Below are 20,345 nucleotides of genomic sequence, written 5' to 3'. Positions count from 1 at the left end.
CCGGCCTGTTTAAGGACTGCCTATTAATTTGTGCTTCACCTATGGACTTGGTTCTCTTTGTGAGATTCCGTACTATTTACTGTCTACCTTCCTCCGGAGCCTCATCCTTTCTACGACGGAGTTCAGCTTCAGCCGACTGCATTCTCCCAGCATTCCAGCTCATTCCGTAGGAGAGTCACGCAGTTTGCTTAGAGGTTTTTTGTGCCTTTTGGCTTTTTCCCCTTCCCGGCGTTCCCGGGAGGAGGCACCGGAAACCCTTTTTGGGTGACACGGTGGCTTCCTTCCGTGGGCGCCCCTACCTACATAAAAAAAAAGGAGCGACCAAGAAGTAAAGGAAAGAAGGGTACAGGAAGAAGAGACGAAGGTGAGGAGTTAGGGAGGGTGGTGAATCGGATTCTACGTTCTCTGGCGAGGATATCACCAATCCTGGTGACACCATCAGATCCAGCAAAGGAAAAAAGAAATGAAGAAGCTTAAAGAGCTATATGACTTGGATGAAGAAGAGATGAGAATTAGATCTAGTAATATTATGACACATTATAAATATTAGCTTAAAGATTACGGATATAATATTAACAATGCAAATTGGAGGTGCATTTATAAGCTATGTAAAACCCATGATTCAAAAAAATGTTGATGCCTATATCAGCAATTTCTGTTAGAGGATGAAAACAGAGAAAATAATGATGTGGGTCAGGAATCATGGATGCATTATATTGCGAATCTCTTCTTCAACCATAGTCTTATTATAGAACCACCTGTAAGTAGCTGGCCCTATCGGAAACAGTCATTTCCCTATGATATCTCAATTACAAAAATGAAATCGAGATCCCATGGCCCGGATGGGCTGGCTAATATCGTAATCAAACAAAACCCCAAAAAATGGGTAGTGCTTTCACTACAACTGTTTACCGGAATATGGGAAAAGGGAATTATCCCCGATAGTTGGAGGAAAGCTATAGTCGTACCTATTTTTAAAAAAGGGGATAGAAAAATCCATGATAATTATCGACTGCTTGCCATGGCTGATAGTAGCTTTAAGATTTTCTGTTCCCTGTTAGTGGGTAGTATGAATAAATGGATTAAAGATGAGGGATTATTTACCCAACAAACGGGTTTCAGAAAAGACCACAGCACTTTGGACAATCTGACCATGTTAAACCATATTATTGCCGAAATAAAAAAAAGGGGGAAGACTATGTGTGTTATGTTGATTACTCCAAAGCTTTCGATTGTGTTGATAGGGATTTACTTTGGGAAAAACTGAGTGGGGAAAAATATTTGTCCTAGAATTTTACACTTTTAAAAAGAAATTTATAGGGATATGACTATCAATTTGCCTAGGTAAAGGGAGGAAAATATCTCCAGCAATTAGAACAAATACTGGCCTTAAACAGGGATGAGTAACTTCTCCCATGTTATATAACCTATGTGTGTTGGACATATGGGTTAGAATTGCCATTATAAATAGCTTTCAACCCAAAGTAGGTGGTAAAGCCGTATGTGGTTTGATGTATGCGGATGATACCATCTTGATGGAGAAAAGTCCAGTGGGACTACAAATGTTGTTGGATGAATTGCATCTTTATTCAGAGGAAAACAACTTGAATATCAATATTAATAAAACTAAGATAATGATATTTGGAGCAACCAAAAATGAGAAAAGAAAATTGGCCTCCAGATAGTATATAAATTCCGTAATACTGGAGGTTGCGCAGGCCTACCCTTATTTGCGGATCCCAATTTTGAGTAATCCCCAAATGAACCTTTTTTCAGGAAATGGTGGAAGCTAAAACATTAAAGTGGAATGTCATACGAACATCTATGTATAGTAGAGGTGGACACTCTATAGAAGGTTTCCTAGAGGTATACAAAAGCTGTATAATACTTAAAGTATTATATGCCTTGGAAACGGTGGAGGGAAAATGTCTGACTAATCTAGGTAAATTGGAAGGGAAACTTTGGCGACCTGTATTGGGCCTCCCTGGGAATGTACCTATAGAGGCGAAAAGATGTGAGCTGGGGCTAACCTCCTTGGCGACCTTGTGGAAAATAGGATGCTGAAAATTATATTTCAGGATTGTGATGGGGGAAGGGGAGCAAGGGAGTCTATTGAGACTTATTGGTAAACATAAGTGGGTATGGGAAAAGAAATACTTATATACTAAGCCTACAAGATACCGTACTCTCCTTCCGTGAAGAACTAGGCCTGAAAGTACCAAAGGCGAGGGAAGAGGCTACTATTCTACTCAGAAACCTAAAGTAAAAAATCAATCACTTGGGATCTGTGTGAAAATCAGTCTTATCTCTATACTAAAACGCTGTGCTGCCTATGCTCTACAGGGATTTAAACCAGCCACTCCCAAGAGAATATTTATTAAAAACAGGTAATGGAGCAAGGAGAAGATTTATTATGCAACTACGCTTGAATATCCTTCCGTGTAAAGAATATACTGGTACCTGGACAAATATCCCCTGAGCAGAAATATTATGTAGATATTGTAAAACTGAGGTGGAAACCGCAAGACACATTCTTACCATGTGTAGTGATCTACAGGTATGGTATTATAAAGGGTATGGACATTTGGCAAGTGACCTAAGAATATCGGACCAGTTTTGGTCAACTATTTATTAGGAGGAGATATTGGGGCAGCTTTTTATATTTGGAAGAGAGCCATTTTTTAGGGAAAAAATAATTTTTCAAAGTATTTTATAACAAGTTCTATATTAATATATTTTTAATTTGTGTGGTATTTTACGAATGTTACTTTGACAGAAGAAAAGTGTATCCGGAATATCATGCATTTTGAAGTGTGGTGATTTGAAATTTGTTATAAATATTATAAGCAAAGAATTATAACTAAAAATTGTATTGTATTGTAAATGAAAAGGGATTTGAAATTGTATTTTATTCAACTTTGTTTTCTTAATATTGTATAACAATGATTTGTAATTGTTTATGCTATAGTGTATAAGGTTTTTATTAACCAAATTGCACTTTAAACTAATTTTCTTTTAAAGTTGCTAATTGTGTTCTGCCTAGCTGTGAAACTTTCCCTCCCATCTCAATTTTGCAAAGATGATCTAGAAGTGCTGATACTGGCCTTAATTGACGTCCCTCTGGATATGTAAAGCATAGAAAATGTTACTCTCCTGCATTATTGTTTCTTATATTAATTGATTCCATTTTACATTTGATGTTATTGGTAGTGGCTGCATTTTAGATTTGCTTGTGTGCCTTGTGTATATATAAATAAATATAGTTGTATATAACTTTAAGTGAATAAGGGTTTACTTGGATACCTGTGTGAACTGATTTAATTATACTGCTCTACAGCTGACATTACTCCCTCCTAAGAAAAACCTGGCTGCTCAGCCACTCAAATGACTTGTGTAGTACAGGCCTATATTAAGAGTTTGGTCCCTAATGCCAAGAGAAGTATTATGAAGTCCCACACCAGTTGGACTTTAGAAAAACGTACCTAAAACTGGTGGCAGTTGGTGGGATTGGTGTAAAGTAGATTACAGGGACTATTGGTTATACTTGTGCCCAAGAAAACGATCCACAAGGCTAGCTGCACTAAATAAAAGAAAAGTAACTTATAACACATTGAAATCAACCATTTTAATGAACAGGCACTTGCCTCACTGACGAATCAACTGAAAGAAGTGTGTATGTCAAGACGCCTGAGTTGTAAGGGATGACAAATTGAGTTATACAGAGGTTGTTAAATCTCCAAACCCCCAGGAGTAGGCCTGTAACCCCCTACTCCCAACATTGATATATAAGAGAACTCTGAGGATGAAAGTTTAGGGCTTAATTATAACTTGCCTGAAGGATCAGATGGTGGGGAGGGTCCTTGAGGGTCTGCAAACCCCGCCTCCACAGCCTTCAACTGTACCTCACCTACCTCCTACCATGAGCCAGCTGGCTCACATATAAGCCCAGATTATCTAGCTCTCGAAAAAATGAAAATTGAACTGGAATTCAGGAAACTGACTTCTGTCTGAGGACAAAGAAAAAGACAGAAGGTGCACAGGGAGAGGGGAAATGCAACATGAGTATGAGATGATGAAAATGTCCCTTGAGTCTGCTTCCTTTTCAGGGTCTTCTCAGTCTATTGGGCCCTAGAGGCCTCGCCTTCCAAGAGGTGGTGAGTGTGTATGATCCAAAGCTTGATCTGTTGGATTGGTTAGGTACATTTGAGTTCAATTGTGGTTTGCAAGATATTGGTGGGAATTCTTTAGTTCCTTGGGTTATGTCGAGGCTCCCCCAGAATGGCTGTGATGCTGTCATGGTGATGAATGCTGAAGACAGAAAGGACTATGAAATAGGCAAACAGACTCTTATCGCCAGGTTTGGGAAGACTGCTTCCCAATACATAAAAAGGTTCAGAGACCATAACAAGAAAGATAGTACCCCCTGGGTTACCTGGGTGTGTGAATGCCTGAAGAACCTAGCTGGCTGGGTAAAGGGTTACAAGGTGTGTTGTTTTGAATGCCTGATCCCCAGAGCTGAGACAGCACCTTGCACTTGCTGATTCAAAAGAAATGGATCCCAAGAGACTAGCACAAGCTGCTGAGTTGTGGGTAGCCAACAGGGCCACTCACAAGGACTCTGGGGCAGCTCATAAAAAGGATGAAGGGGGCGGGGAAGCACAAGGTAAAGAAAATTCTTATCCTCCACCATCCAAAGAGGGCTACAACACCATAAGGGTATATTTCAAGGGAAACCATACAGGTCTGGTCTAACCTCTCGGGCCATACCAGAGGGAGGTTAGCAGAAACCCCATTCCAGAAAACATTTGGTAAATGTGTGGTTTGTGGGTCTGGTGAACATGTGAAAGGGGATCCCAGATGTAAGGGTAAACCTTCAGGGGTTCCATCTGTCTCCTTAGCCTTCCTCCCTGAGGGAGAAGCTCCAATGACAGGAGCTCACTTTCACTTACTAGCTGAAGAACCCATTGGAGTTCAAGCTAGTGTTTCTTTAGTGTCGTTGGGTCTGTGCGAACAACAGAATATTGATGTGTATAATATCCCTGACAACACCAAAACCTATTACAAGGACAGTGTACTTGAAGATGGCCAGGAGACCCCTGCCATTAGAGACACTGGGGTCAGCATTAAGTTTTCAAACCTGAGCATGTAGCTATTGCACCCAAAGGTCCCACTAAGCTTGCTGGAGGCCCTAACCAAATGGTTCCCATTTTGCCAGCCCTCCTTCAGTGTAACAACATGACTGTTAGAAGGTCTGTTAGTGTGCAATCTGAAGTACCTGGAATAGTCCTAGAGGAGTCAAATTATTAACCAATAGGAGTAGTCGCAAGCACTACAAGGCCTCCCAGTAAAAATACAGGAGCTGCCAAGATTAGCCAGAGAGGCAACCTGGAGACTCAGTTTGAGGTCAAGGAGCAATCCAATATCTCAAATCCACAGGCAGGGCAACCTTCTACGTCTCGCAAGAGGAAAGAGACCAAGGAGAGATCCAGAGTCTCTGGGGGTCTCAAACCAAACCTGTTCTGTAGAAAGACTTCCCCAGAGGAAAGTCCTTGGTCACCCTAATGGCCCCATATCCAGCTGAGGCTGAGTTGGCGGTTGAATACACTCCGGATGAACCAGCTACTGGTGAAACAGAACTGGAGGAGATTCTTTCCTGCTTGGAAGATCTGGATCCTAGAGACCATCCTGAGCTGCCTGCAGACTTTGCTTGCAGAAGGTGGGCCCTCTACGGAAGATTTCAGCAGAGGACAAAGTGTCCCTCTCTAGATGGTCTGCTTTAGTAGACCGCTTCCCAGCTGGAAGGGCAAGAGCCAGGGAAGCAGGGACTCCTCTTCAGTGAGTCTACTCCAGGGAACCTCAGGAGACTGGTAGTATCCCAATAGATAAGACAATGATTGCTACAACTAGCACATGAGATCCCACTGGTTGGTCACTTGAGTTCCAAGAAGACCAAAGGGAGACTCACTGTACTTTTACTGGCCCAAGATCAGTGCAGATGTTAACAAACATTGTGTTGCTGCCGCACTTGACAGCTCTTTGGTAAAAGTGATTCCAAGAATGTGGCACCTTTAGTGCCCCTCCCAGTGGTGAGAGTTCCTTTTGAGAGGGCGGGGATTGACATTGTTGGTCCCCTAGGCCCAACAACCTCCTCAGGCAAACAATCTAATTGGTTGTAGGTAGTAGACCATGCAGCTAGGTACCCTGAAGCCATACCTGTGAAGACTGTTACTCCTCAGGCAGTGGCTAAGGCCCTACTTGGTATTTCTAGCAGGGTAGGTTTTCCTGAAGAATGAATCTGACAGGAGGTCAAATGTTATGTCCCACTACATGCGAGCCATGTGGAAAAACTGTGGAGTTACCTACAAGTTCTCAACTGCTTACCACCCTCAATCAAATGAGTTGGTAGAGAGGTTTAACTGTACAATGAAGAGCATGATAAGTTCCTTAGAAGAATCCCTGAGAGGAAAGTGGGACCTTCTACTGCCATGTCTTCTCTTTGTTTATAGAGAGGCGCCTCAAGCTGCAGTGGGTTTCATCCCCTTTGAGCTCCTCTATGGTCATCCTGTCAGTCGCCCTTTGGCTCTGATCAAAGAAAGATTGGAGAATGCTCCACCCTTAAAGCCAGTCTGTGTAACTATGTACTAGGCCTCAGGAAGAGGATGGTGCAATTGATGACTGGAGCTTCTGAAAACTTGAAGGCTGGTCAGGCATTGGCATGACCAGAAAGCTAACATGGTGGAGTTTACACCAGACCAGCTAGTTCTAGTTATGGTTCCCACAAGACAGTCTTGCAGGACAAATGGATAGAGACCTTCAAAGTTGTAGGCAGACTTGGAGAGGTCAATTATTTAATGGACTTGGGCAACTCCAAGGAGGCCCCCAGTATCTTTCACACTAAACGTCTCAAGGCTTTTGTCTCCAGACCAGAACTAGGAGCTTTGCTTCTAGCTTCTCACCAAGAGAGTTAAGCTCTCCGTGATCTCCTCAGGTCGGTCACCCTTCAGATTAAACTATATAAGGACTAAAACTCTCTTCTGATCTGACACTGCAACAATAAGAAGAGTACAAAACTGTTAACTCAGCGTGCCTCTTTTCTCTGACACCAGGCTTGACCCCTTGGGGCCAGCATGGTATCCTCACTGGTGACAGTCTCCCTATCAAAAGCAGGGGCTACATAATGTCTGATCATGCAACAACTAGATTGAATTGCCAGTAATTATCACTAACTAAATAATGGGACAGACCAAAGGAAGATGGTGAAATACTGCTTTAATCTCAATGAAAGAAAGCCGGACGATATGACGGCTATCAAAGCAGATGCTCCATGTTTACTCCCAAGTTTGCTTGCACAGTGTTTATATACTTTTACATACACCATTTATGATGTCATCCTACATGGCATTTCATAAAAACGTAATGCGAGGAGGGATTGGATTAGGGTAACCTGTCTACTTATAGAATTATATTAGTATTAATATCTCATTGACAGCCCCTTTTCTGTAGGACACATCCTGAGCTACTTCTACGTACGTCACATATTGATTATAGCAGAGAATATGTCAGTGGGCTAATAACTGCAACATTGTATATGAAAGTGCATAGCAGGCCTTTTGATTGGTTGGCAGCCCTATCCAACCTTGGACTTTTGGCTCATTTTAGCAGCACGTGGACAGAACGGAACATAGGTGTTCAAGCTGCGTTAACCTGTTCTCGGTTTTCCCAATTATTCCCTCGTGTGTCATCAACCTTATCCTTAGCCAAGGTTTATCGTTTGTAGTTGACCTCCTAGTCTGCTCTCTGTTCTGGAGCATTGAAGGGAATGTGAGCATACCACTATCTTACTTGAAGCTCTAATGCATAGCGTTTGTGTTCAACTTCTGAGTCGCGTGTTGGACCACAATTTTGTCCCTTTCAGCCTCTAAATTACTGCTATTTGATTTAATTAAATGGGGTGCCATTACCCTCTCTGGCCTTTAGAGAGTTACTCACTCCACCTCACATATATTTCTGCCTTCGTGGTTAAGTACTTGGCATCAGCAAATGTCCTTGTCCTCTTAATCTTAACAGAAGTATGTTTGAGGCACATGGTCTGTTCATTCGACTCCCTTTGTGCCTTGCACCCATCTCTCGAAATAGCTTCCTTGACTTCTGGCCAACTTACTCCCTATGTCTGCACATAAAAACAGCTTCTTCATTAATTCTTCTATTTGCAATCCTATGTATTTTGAAATAGCTTTTGAGATAGCTGGGTTGATTCTTAACACAGCCGTCGTTCATTTTCTTTGTGTGTGTGTGTGTGTGTGTGTGTATCACTAAAAAAAACTGTTTGTTGGGTTTTACCGCGAACCATAATGTCATGATTATAAAGTTTTTTTTTAATTAGGGAATTTCACAGGTTTTTAGTAGCGCAAGTTAACCATAACGTCCCCTTAACGAAGTTTTGTTTTGAGTGAATTGGATGGGTTTTTAGTAGTACAATTTAACTGTAAGGTGTAGCTCAGAAAAAAATGTTGTACTACATGTCACAGATTTCAGTAGTGCAACATAACCAAAAGGTCCCTTTAGGAAGGGTTGTTTGGTGAACAGTGTACACCTTTCGAAGAATGCCACATGAAAATATACTGTTGCACAGCACTGTGACATGTCCCAGAATCAGTACACACTTACCTGAACGAAGTATGCCTGTTGGACAATGTGGAAATAGATTTTATATTCATGTAGGGACATCCACCTTGAACATTTGCCTTACACAACAGCAACACGTATTGGTATGCAGCTATTGCCAATGCACTACACATTATATAATTGTAGGGAAAGTTGTACTTATCTGAAAAAGACATCAGCTAAAGGAAGCCTTCCTCCCTAAGAAACAGCAGCAGTGGTGTAATGCAAAAGCATAAGAAACTGTGTCGCTACCTTGCACATAACAGACGAAAACATTTTTTGCCACACATACAGTCACTCATATTACCTTTTGATGCCTTTTTGCTCAATGCCGTTCGCATATTGCCTTATTGCCTGCCGTGGCAAAAAAATAAGGCACGCGTAAACAAAGATAACAATGTGTTCATAACGACCTTTCACAGTATAATGGGAATTTTTAATGCATACACTCCACGTACTACTCATTTCTCTGTAAAGTACATAGACGCAATACTCTTTGCCAGCAATAGTCTAAATTACTAATGTAGTAACGTGTGCTACTAAAAAGGACGTTTACTTGTTGTAATTCGAGACGACTTTGGCAGTAAGAATCACAAAAGAAAATCCTCTTTCAAGATGGCCGCCATAGGAAGGGAAGGTGGTTATTGCATACATAGCCCCTCTTCCCTTTCCATTGTAGTTTGCAAAAATCACAAGTACGTGGTGTGACGCAGAACCTGTAAATAAACATTCAGTGACGTACAAGGTAATTACTTACATTTGCAAATAAAACAGTGGAATGGTAAAGAACACGTGCCCATTTTACAGGTTACAAAATAGATTTATTTAATAACAAACTTGCAGAGACCATCGGAATAATCACATAATCAATGCAATGATTACAATGCTGGTAAGGGAGGCATTGCAAATGTTGAAGATGAGGAGGCCGTTTTTTCTTTTTTGCTCAAACAAACATTTTGGGGTCTTCGTTGAAGCAGTCGCTTTGTTTCCACAGTTATTTCCCAGAAGTCGTCATGACGTTCAGGCTACAGCACCATAAATGATGTCACGTTGCTCCGAATAGCGAGTTCAGCGAACGGACAAAGCGGGTTTACAGTGTCATTCCACATTGTCATGGACAGGCAACCGCTCACCAGCAGTTGTATTTCCCGTCCGAAGAAGCCCTCACTCGGGATTTGAAAACCATGGCACGCACAGTACGGCAATATATACCTAGGCGGGAAAGGTTACAAAAAAATACATGTCAGTAACCAACCTGTAGCAAAACATTTGAAAAGATCACACAGAAAATATGCAAAGTGCTACACAAAAGTATGTGCTCAAAGTTGATATTCTAGTAATATCTTACTAATGTCCAAGTGTACCTACAGGTGGAGGTTACATACGCCGAGATTTTGCATGCGCCATAAGCGAAAACAAAATGCCAAGTACAGAGAAAGACGATAATTTAGGTTTGAAATAAGAGTGGACAAATAAAAAAAAAAATATGACGTCTCGTCATTTCAAAGAAGACCAAAAAAACTTGCAAAGTTATACACAAAGCTATGTGGACAAAGTAAACGTTTCAAATTAGAAATATTAATGGTAAAAAAGGTTGAGTGCAGTCATACCCTGCAAATGAGCAACCTGTGTACTCTGCAACATTACAGGAAAATTGTAAAAAGACAGAAAAATAATGTCAACTGTATTAGCACCATTATATGTGCAGTTATGTAAAAATAAAGCATGGTTTGCTGTACAGTGGGCCAAAGTAAACCTACAAAATATTTACAGCCTCCATTCTTTTTTTGCAAATCAGTCATGAATGTGTTTGCAGCGATAATCTTCGCTGACTGATATTGTATGTCCCTTACAAACTTTTTAAAACCTAACCGTATCAAGTACTGTTTTTTTCGACCCTTTCATTCCGTGAATAGGGAGCAACTTTCTCTTGGGCTCAAGGTCAAAAAACAATTGCCCCTTTACATTCACTCGGATGCGCGGGTGTATTGAGCGGTCAACCAAAAAAGCAACTTGTGTGGCCTTCACTCAGAAGCCAAATACATTCTTGCTTTGAAGCAACATATTGAAACCCAATTATGAGAACCTCTACTCCCATACAGCTCCAGAAACGCCGTTTGAAGCAAACCGTGGAGATGATGGTCTTGGTTTTCAAAACTGAAGAGGCCAATGTGAGGGAAATAGTATTCCAAAACACATTTTATTCCACACGCTCTAATTGGTCGTGGTGCAGTGAGCACGAACTTGCATTTAAACGTATCATTTTGCAGAAAGGAAAACTGCAGTTTTTCACTTTGCGTTCCACAGCTCATTGGCCCCCCTCAAAGGTGACCTTGTGAAATACTATTACTTGAGTTTGAGAAGTCTAATGCTCTCTTGTTTTGGAATTGTTTCTGGCGGTATCAGCGCACACAAAAACATTAGTAAAAGATGGGGGGGGGGGGGCACCGAAGAAAGCTGCCTTACTTCACGCTGTTCTTCAGTTTGGGAAAGAGCCACATGGTCCTGAGCACAACCTTTTTCCCCTGTTCAGTGTAAGGGGAAAAGAGAGGTTTTTGAGAATCCCTCCCCTTATAACTTTCGCCCCTCTGCACCAAACATCACCAAATTTGCCAACCAAAATCAGAGTGCCCGATATATTTTTTTTTCCAAAGTTTGGCGACGATTCGTCCAAGGGTAGGACAGTTATAAGGCAGCCAAAAACTGTTATTTATATGGAAAAAGCCACTCCACCAAAGCAACACAGTCACTAACGTGCCTGTCTAATGTGCTGCAGTGGGTGACGGCAGGACCTAGAGGTGAAGATATATGTCCACGTACTTTTGAATGTATAGGTGTACATTGGCTTATACCTCCACCGCTAACAAGGTTGTGTCTGGGTGCATGAGCTTCGGCCATGCAGCCAAGACTGTACACCCTCCCCAGATCCATCTGACATTCTAACCTATAGGATGAGAGTATGCACTGCAGTAGTATGATGTGGTGTTTCTGGCCAGGGCCTAGGGTTTTAGGAGTATGATGTATGGGCTACTGGCTGCAGCCATGGAAGCAAGTCTACATCCTGCCCACAACCATCTCAGTGATGTCCAGTAGTACGGGTGTATTGATAGGTGTGGTATGCTTCACTTATTCTGGCCAGAGACTGCACTCCTAGCTGTGTGTCCATAGATATTATTGCAATGTGTTCATGTGCACTGGCTTATAACTCCCGTGCTTATAACATTGTTGTTGGGTGCATGGCCTATGGCCATGCACCCAACACTGTACAATCTCCCCTCAACCACGCAAGCAATAATCAATACTACATGTGTAGCCATGGTCGTGACATGCTGCAGTGGTTGTGGGCAGGGCCTACACTCTTGGAAGTATGGCCTTCGGCCTACGGCCATGCATCCAAGACTCTAGGCCCTGCCCACAACCACCGCAGCATGTCTCGATCATGGTGGCGTACTAAGCAATAACACACCCATAGGAAAATGTAACATAATAGGGAAATGCACTCAAAAGCAATGGTCACTAACGCCACGCGTGTCCTGCAAACATTTTTAAGGTGCCTGTACACAGCACAGACTCAAATAGTAGCCTTATTTTCTGCACGTACAAACATCCTGAAGAGGGCGCCAATGCAGAATATGGCCCTCATTACGACCTTGGCGGAGAACCATGGTGCTATTAGCACCATGGTCCATGGCGCCAAGTTGCCAACTCCGCCATGGTGGTTGGCGGACTTACCGCCCCATTCCGACCTTGGCGGGGCGGTAAGTCCCCAAACCCCATTTACCCTTCCCCATTCCCATTTTTGCCCCATAGGGCATAATGGGAGTGGGGAAGGCGTTAATTACGCCACCGTAAATTACGGTGGCGTAATTAACAACAAGGTCCCTTAGCGCCATGGATTTTAACACCTGCTAAAAGCAGGTGTTAAATCCGCCATGGCGCTACGGGAACTCGTACTCAGGCGGTAAGGGTCGGCGAAGTTTACGCCGGCGTAAACCCCTTACCGCCTGGGTCGTAATGAGGGCCTATGTAATCGACAATTGCCGCCCAAACAAGTACAGTATTTCATCTGTCTCTTACTCCTCCCCAAGCATTGTAGGAAATCAAAATCCTTTCCCATACACCATTTCCCATGGTGAATACATCATTAACATCTAACGGCCAAACAAGTACAGTATTTAACCCATCTCTTACTCTGTGATCCTCCCCTGCACTGTAGGAGAGGAACAGTTTCCAAAACAGCATTTCGCCTCTGGTAGGTAGCGCGCTGTCTTCGGATCCAAGATGTCGGGCGCATCCACACATTCTGACGTACATCGCGGCTCGCTGTAGTCAATCGGCGAAGACGTTGCGTGTCCGCGGTGATGACGCCACCCCCCATGGCCAATTGGTATCATGTCAGCGGAGCGAACAGGGAAATGTGACCGAGGAGCGGACATAGATATCACTAATTTATTGAGACATATTTTTTGGTCGTTTTTAAAGGAAAGTATTGGACCGATTGTCACCAAATTTACTAAAGCAGGCTTTCGGGTCCAAGTTCCTGCCCCTGCGAAAATGAAAATGTGAAAATCCGTCCAACGGTTTGGCCTGTAGCCGTGCACAAAGTTTTTCCCCCATTCGGTGTATGGGGGGGAAAAAAGACGTTTTGGTACCCCCCTATAACTTTTCCCCCCCTGGACCAAACATCACCAATCTTTGTTAAAACTTTCAGAGTGTCCCATATACTTTTCTTGCAAACTTTGTTGAGGATTTGTCCAGGGGGAGCCGAGTTATAGGCCGCCCAAAAAGTGTTCTTCCTATGGAAAACGCAACTTAACCATAACTACACGGCCACTAATGTGGCCGTGTAATTAATAAAAAAAAAAATATATATATATAATATGCTTTTTTCTACCTTGCGTCACAGCGTATTTTTTAGTTATTGGTCAGCAAGTTACTTCATCTTCTGATTTGTACAGTTACTTCATTTTTAGGTACATGTTTCTCTTTGTGCGTAAGTTACGTCGTCGGTCATAAGTATTTTCATATTGTTTCAACATAGGTTTATGCATCTTCATGACATCATGTTGTTGTCGATCTGTTAATTGTAAGAGCGCAGAACTTTTTTATTAATACATCTGGCTCAATATGTCAAGGGAACTAAAAAGATTCTAAAAGGTGCAAAGGTGCAGGGGAGAAAATGTGACTCTGAAACCAAAGGTCACCAATATGCAATTGCCTCAGTAAGACAGTGAAATGTAGTGGATGTCGATTGGTAATGATTAACTCTATATTCCCCATGCTTAGAAATCTTTCTGATATTCCTACTCTAGGCATTAGCAGCCGTCCTCTGAAGAAGTTACATTTTTTGGTAGGATCGAGCTTTAACCTTAACAATTAGAGTAATGTTCCCTCCGTGAATCTATTGTCATGTAAAGCAGACATGAATATTACATATACCAATGTTTCTCCTAAAGAATTGGTAACTACGAGGACTACCGTCTCTTCCTCCAGATGTGACATACGTATAATGGAACACATCTCTGACCTGAGGACTATCTTGTGACCTTCAACAAGGTGACTCCTATTCAATTTGTTGAATTAAACATTTTTCTTCAATGAATTGTCTAGTCTTGCACATTAGCAACACACTTGATTTGAAAATATGATCTGCATGAATCCTTTGCTCCTGGTGAAGGGATTTCATGTCCCGAAACGCATTGAGCTCAATTTTTAAGGATCTTTTCCATAAAATAGTTTGTTTCAAAATTCTTTGGTCTAAACATTCTTGCCTGAACACTTTCAAGAAATGCGATCAATTGTTACTAGAAAGCAGACATAAACTGATTTCACAAATCTGAAGATACCACTTGCTTGACAATTGCAGTAGACAATAGGTATTATATCCAATAAGATTGGACTGACTTTACCGCCAGTACATGAGGTGTGCATGCGATGCGAGTGTCCACCAATCTGGGACACATTCTTTTTCGTGATCCTTTTGTTGTCATCCGACTTTTACTCCGCTTTCATCCATATTTCCCATAGCCGCATTTTGGAACTGGCCATCCTTCTTGTTCTTGGTGACTTCCTTCCACTGTCTCAACATGAGGGTATCTCCTGAATGGCTGTCTTGAGTGCAAATCGTCTTTCATACAATTGACGCAGTATGGACAGGTTGCATAAACTCATACATGGGTTCCCAATTGTAGCTCCTATTCTGCTACTCCAATAGGATGGTGGTGAGGGGGTGGGGGCTAGCGAAGAGGCCTCCACCTGCTTCTCTACATTCCCTCCTCTGCCCGAATATTCGATCATGCTCTTTTTTTTTTTTTTTTTGTTTTCCTCTTACGCAATCCCTGCTTCATTCTTCCACCATCTCATATTTTCTTTTCTGTGGGTCCTGTATTTTCGTCACCCCCTCAGGTGACCCGCAGCCTTTATGTTCATCCACACTCCAGGCCCTGTGACGACAATCCGCTGCTAGTGAACAGAATATCCATCATCCCACATCTGTTACGATCTTGGGGATAGTAGAACCTTGTTCCTGGAGGCGCGAGAAAACTCTTCTTGATGTTTTCTCAAGTACTTGCTTCAGTCTGTGTTATGTCTCCACTGTTAATGTCAATCATTCTCTTCACCCCAAAAGTTTTCTTGGCTGTTTTCTGGCATTGTCCCAAAATGTGTTTGCTGTTTGTGTTCAGCGGTTTGCTTATTAAACCGATAAATACAGCGTTATTTGTAACGATTTGTGACAAGCCACGCCCCTGATTACCAATGCCTATTTTACTGGCACACGTACACAGATGCGGTTGCGCAACAGGGAAGTGCACAGGAAGTGCCAATAAAGATTACCCATGCGACTAGCGCAGGAAGTCTTGATTCTATTAAAGACACGGAGGCGAGCATTATGCTTTATCTTTTTTAATTACTGCTAACCACAGCTTTTTAAATCTTTCTTTGTTTTCATGTATAACGCTTTTTTAAAAATAAAAAAAAATTATAACTCGTATAAACAGAGAAAAGAAAAAATGAAAACATCGTCTTAACATGACAAAACTACATTTCCCATGAGGCTTCTCTGCCTGGTAGTCCCACAGCCTCTCTTTCACTGTCCAATCCGGCAATCCTTCATGCTATAAGTCCCCGTTTCCCTGGGCCCTTCCTCTTCTTTTGCAGCGCACCGATTAACTCAACAAAGTCTAAAATCCAACTGAATTATCGTAACTCCAAACAGAAATTGTCTTTTCTATCCTCGATAGCTTTGCCGTGCTCTAAATTCGCAGGACTGCTGCCTTCCATACACTAATCTCTGTTACTCTTTTGATCCTCTCCTACGCAAAAAGAGAAATGTGCATGTTAGGGAAGGGGAATACAGTTCGTCACATCATAACCACGTCTTTACGTAAACCACTTTGAAGCCATTACAGATCATAACATAACACCCATCGCTGTATTCCATAGGGTGGGATAATGCTCGCCTCCGTGTCTTTAATAGAATCAAGACTTCCTGCGCTAGTCGCATGGGAAATCTTTATTCTATGACAAGACCGGAGGCGAGCATTATGCTTGTTCAAAGCCTTCTACCACAGCAGCTGCTATATTGGATACTGGTTTGAAATAAAAAGTCTTAAAGACTGAGTCGCTCGACCAGTCTGCTGCTTTCATGATCTCTTGCAGCGGAACTCCTACTGCAAAAGCTCGTGAAGCCATTGCTCCCCTGGTAGAATGAGCCCCAAATTTAGACGTGTCTATACCTGCCAATTCCATTATTTCCTTCACCCATCTAGCTATAGTAGCTGATGTGACTGCTTTGTATGGTTTTATACACGCTATAAGCAATTGTTTCACTCCTTGTGGCCTAACCGCTGCTGTCGCTGCTTCATCACACTTTATGCAATTTGCCACACACAATTTCTCATTATTCGGCCAATATGGGTATGAGATCACTTTAGAATTGGTCTTTGTACGCTGCGCTATGGTAAAGGCTATCCCTTCTGGGTAATACGTCTTTCTGTCTATCTCGAGTGCTTTAACGTGTGAAACTCTTCTACAAGACACTAAGCAAAGGAGTGTAGCTAATTTGCCTGAAAGTTGCTTTCCTGATGGAAAGTTGTTACTAGGCCATTGCTCGAACAGATGTATGATTCTTTTGGACATCCTACAGTGATGAGTACTTGGGTCCGGGAGGTTTGCTCATCTTCACACCTTTCAGCAATCGGGACAACGCCGGGTGTTCCCCTATTGGTGCCCCGTCCACTAACTCGTGCCCCGCAGAGATTGCTGACCTATATACCCCTACGGTCCTGAAAGCTCTACCTGCTGAAGGGAGGCTGGCTAGGAAATTCACTACTGCACTACAGATGCTGAAATGGGAGATATACTCCTCCTCCTGCACCATAGGTCCCAGGCTTGCCATGCAGAATTATAGCTCCTTATCATAGATGGGGCCCATGATAGATTGATAAGTCTTGTAGAGTCTTCTGAAAGGCCTGGCAATCGCCATCTATGCCTGAAATTCTACACGCTATCAGTGACAAGGATTTATTCTCTATCAGAGGATGAGGAACTCCTGCTGGATCGACCAGCAAGTCTGGTCTGTATGCAATCTTCTGTGAAAAATCCGTAGAAAGTTCCATCAGAACTGGAAACCAAGCTTGCGACTTTCACTATCACTATTTGCGCCTTGTCTCTGCGCACTTTTGCTAGTACCCTCGCCAGCATCGCGAAGGGGGGAAAAGCGTAGTGCTTCTGCGACCCCCAATGATGCATGAATGCGTCGGTGCCTTGGGCTTCCGGGTCTAGCCTCCAGCTGAAGTAGTTCGCCCGTTGGGTGTTCAGTCTCGAGGCGAACAGGTCTGTGTGCAGGGGACCCCATTTCGCTTCCAATCTCTCGAATATGTCCCTGTGTAGTTTCCAGTCGCTGTAATCCACTAGGTGTCGGGAGTTCCAGTCCGCCACTGAATTCAGGGCCCCTGGGAGATACTCTGCCTTCACTGTGATCTGTCTCTGTAGGCAGTCGTGCCAGAAATCTTTCGCTAATTCCGCTAACATCTTGGACCTGGTACCTCCCATTTTGTTGATATATCTTACTGCAGATATATTGTCCATCCTGAAGTATGCTGCAGTGTGCTTTGTCCCTGGTAAATGCTTTCACTGCGAAAGATCCCGCTAGCAACTCTAGACAATTGATATGAAGTTCTAATTCTTCTTTTGACCATCTTCCTCTTGTCTCTATCTCGCCACATCGCGCCCCCCAGCCGGACCTGCTGGCGTCTGACTCTATAACCAACTCTGGTACGTCACTGAAAATGGCGCGGCCGTTCCAGGCTTCCATATTGTGGAGCCACCAGATGAGCTCGGACTTGCTTTCTTCGTCTAAGGGCACTAGTCAATGGTATCTCCAGCCTTTCCTTAGGTATTTGATCTTCAGCCTCTGAAGAGCTCGATAATGTAACGGCCCGGGAAATACTGCTTGTATGGATGCTGCCAAAAGCCCTACTATCCTGGCTAGATAACGAAGAGAGATCAGCGGCTTTTTGAGCGCTGTCCTCAGATCTTTCTTGATAGCCTTCATTTTCTGAGTTGGCAACTCCAATGTAGCTTTCTTTGTACCTATGGTGAAGCCTAAGAATTCTAGTCGCCTGGTTGGCGCTAGCTCTGATTTGTCTCTGTTCACCAGGAATCCCCGATTGGAGATCAGCTCTATCACCCAATGGACCTGTTTTTGTAAGCGGTCTTTGTCTTCGGCCATGAAAAGGATGTCGTCTAAGTAGACGATCATCCGACATCCTTGTTCTCGAAGTGCTGTCGCAACGGGCCTCATGAGCTTGGTGAACGCCCATGGTGCGGATGCTAGACCGAACGGCAGGCATTTGAATTGCCAGAGCTCGCTTCCCCATCTGAATCTTAGGAAGTGTCGGAAAGGCGCTGCTATGGGCACGTGAGATATGCGTCTCAGGTCCAGGCGCGCTAGCCAATCTCCCTTCCTGAGCAAGTCTCCTAGTAGATGGATCCCTTCCATCTTGAAGTGTTTGTACACTAACCAGCTGTTGAGCTCCTTCAGATTGATCACTGGACGAACTTTGTCCTTGCGATGGACTAGGAAAATATTGCTCAGGAAGGAATGGGCGCTCTCGGTTGCTCTCTCTATCGCGTTTTTCTGCGCTAAAGCTTGGATCTCTGCTCCTAATAGCGATTCTTCTGTTTGCGTCATTTGAATTCTGTGAGGAGGCCGATTCTGCACTGGATGATCTATGAACTCCAGCATAAAGCCTTGTACGGTCTGAAGGACCCACGCATCTGACGATAACTCGCGCCAGTTGTGCAAATAGTGTTGTCCTGCCCCCCACAGGAGGATAGGTCGCTGCGCGTTCTCTCACCTGTATTGTTGTTCTGGTGTCGGTAATATCCGCGTCCCCGACGTCCCTGCGAGCCTCGTCCTCTGTTCGGGAAGAAGGCGTCTTGTTGTCGGGTCTCCCAATATTGGGCTCTGGGGCCTTGCGCTCTTCTGTTATTGAAGCGGCCGGTCGAGCGGCCTCTATATCGACCGGCCCCTGAAAAAACTCTTCCCGGAAACACCTTCCTGATGGAGGCCTGCGCCTTCTCCAGCGCCATATATGTACCGTCGAACCTGTTCATCTCCTTAACGAATGTATCACCGAACAGGAGACCGTGGGCGCTTTCCCCGGCTTCATAGGACGCTAAGTCCCGAAGTTTGTTATCGATTTTCAATAGGGCTGATCTGCGTTGTTCCGAAGATATGGCGCAGTTTGCATTGCCTAGCTTGCAGACTGCCCTCTGTGCCCAGCCTGCTAGGGTGGATGGGTCGACTGGCTCCCCTGTATCTCTGGCCCTTTCGGCCAGGTCCATTATCTTTGCTATAGGGCCGGCTATGTCTAGCAGCTTGTCTTGGCATGTTTTCCATGCCCTATCCATACCTTTCCTGGTGTCTTTCCCTGTCTTCGTAATGAAGGCTAGCATCTTTGCGTCGAGTTCAGGTGTATCTGCAACTTTCCCAGTCAGCTCTGGCCTCGGACACTCAGGTTTGAGTCTGAATCTAATGTCTTTTTTCCATAGGCTTCCTCATTTTTTGGGCCATGTAAAGGGCTACTCTTGGAGAAGGCGTCCAGTCTGTCGATCTGGGGTGCCTTATGGTGTCCGGGTCAAACATGTCTGATCTGTCCTCTTCATCCAGAAGGGCCTCCACACTGCTGGCTTTAGGCTCGCCTGCACTCTTTTGTGAGACCACGCTTACTTTGCTTATGCTTTGAACATCCTCCTCTGGCTGTTCTTGATCTGAGTGCTCCGAGGATGATGAATAGGCATCCCCTATATTTTTCGCCCCTGGGGTAGGGGGTACGAGGTTGGGCAGGGCTGTCTTCGTCAGGAAGGCACTTTTAAGCCTGTTGAATGCATCAGCCACCTCTAGGGATTTATCCTTCCCTGTACTTTCGCCCGGGGGAGTAGAAGAGTGTTTCCTCTTCCGGGCCACTTTCTTCCCCTTCTCACCTTTTTGCAGAGGATTTTGTGTGGAGGTTCCTTCTCCGGGATCATCAAGTGTGCCAGCTTTTCTGCCCAGCATCTCTTCCAGGACTAATAGCCTGTCTTGTAGAGGCTTAACTCCTAGTGCTACGGCTTGAACTAATGAGTCGCCTAGCACTCTCTTGAAGCTTTGGGAGAGGTCTATATCTTCCTCCATG

The 20,345-nt window shown here is 43.7% G+C and overlaps 1 protein-coding gene across 2 annotated transcripts in view; it reads left to right on the top strand.

The window, feature by feature from the left end:
- The window catches only part of ASH2L (ASH2 like, histone lysine methyltransferase complex subunit), a 1,246,012-nt gene that overhangs the window by 229,325 nt on the left and 996,342 nt on the right, over positions 1-20,345 (top strand). The gene's annotated exons all lie outside the window — the stretch shown is intronic.

Source organism: Ambystoma mexicanum, chromosome 10 (assembly GCF_040938575.1).
Source record: "Ambystoma mexicanum isolate Mex_15411 chromosome 10, UKY_AmexF1_1, whole genome shotgun sequence".
NCBI lineage: Eukaryota > Metazoa > Chordata > Amphibia > Caudata > Ambystomatidae > Ambystoma > Ambystoma mexicanum.
The sequence above is the reverse complement of the archived record's forward strand: the minus strand, read 5'-3'. Positions and strand labels throughout refer to the sequence as shown.